We start from the raw sequence: 990 nt of genomic DNA on the forward strand, positions 1-990 counted from the left end.
GCCAATACCCGTTACACTAAAGTTGACCATGTTTTGTTTTTTTTGATATTATTATTATTATTTTTTTTTTGTCAACGTCCTCTGTAACGAAGTCAAAACTCTATGCATGTGTTCGCGTGTCGTTCTGCCGTCTCCGCCGGGCACATCCCAGCCAGCGCCCCGATACATTTCAGTTGACAACGGTCACAACTCTATGCATGTGCTCGTGGGTCGTTCTGCCGTCAACGTCGGAACACACAGGCCAGTACCCGCTACATTAAAATTGACAATGGTCACAACTCTATGCATGTGCTCGTGGGTCGTTCTACCGTCAACGTCGGGCGCACACAGCCAGTACCCGATACATGCAAGTTGACAGTGGTCACAAACTCTATGCATGTGTTCGCGTGTCGTTCTGCCGTCTCCGCCGGGCACATCCCAGCCAGCGCCCGATACATTCAAGTTGACAACGGTCACAACTCTATGCATGTGCTCGTGGGTCGTTCTACCGTCAACGTCGGGCGCACACAGGCCAGTACCCGATACATGCAAGTTGACAATGGTCACAAACTCTATGCATGTGTTCGCGTGTCGTTCTGCCGTCTCCGCCGGGCACATCCCAGCCAGCGCCCGATACATTCAAGTTGACAACGGTCACAACTCTATGCATGTGTTCGCGTGTCGTTCTGCCGTCTCCGCCGGGCACATCCCAGCCAGCGCCCGATACATTAAAGTTGACAACGGTCACAACTCTATGCATGTGCTCGTGGGTCGTTCTACCGTCAACGTCGGGCGCACACAGGCCAGTACCCGATACATGCAAGTTGACAGTGGTCACAAACTCTATGCATGTGTTCGCGTGTCGTTCTGCCGTCTCCGCCGGGCACATCCCAGCCAGCGCCCGATACATTCAAGTTGACAACGGTCACAACTCTATGCATGTGTTCGCGTGTCGTTCTGCCGTCTCCGCCGGGCACATCCCAGCCAGCGCCCGATACATTCAAGTTGACA

Source organism: Apostichopus japonicus, chromosome 5 (assembly GCF_037975245.1).
Source record: "Apostichopus japonicus isolate 1M-3 chromosome 5, ASM3797524v1, whole genome shotgun sequence".
Classification (NCBI taxonomy): Eukaryota; Metazoa; Echinodermata; class Holothuroidea; order Aspidochirotida; family Stichopodidae; genus Apostichopus; species Apostichopus japonicus.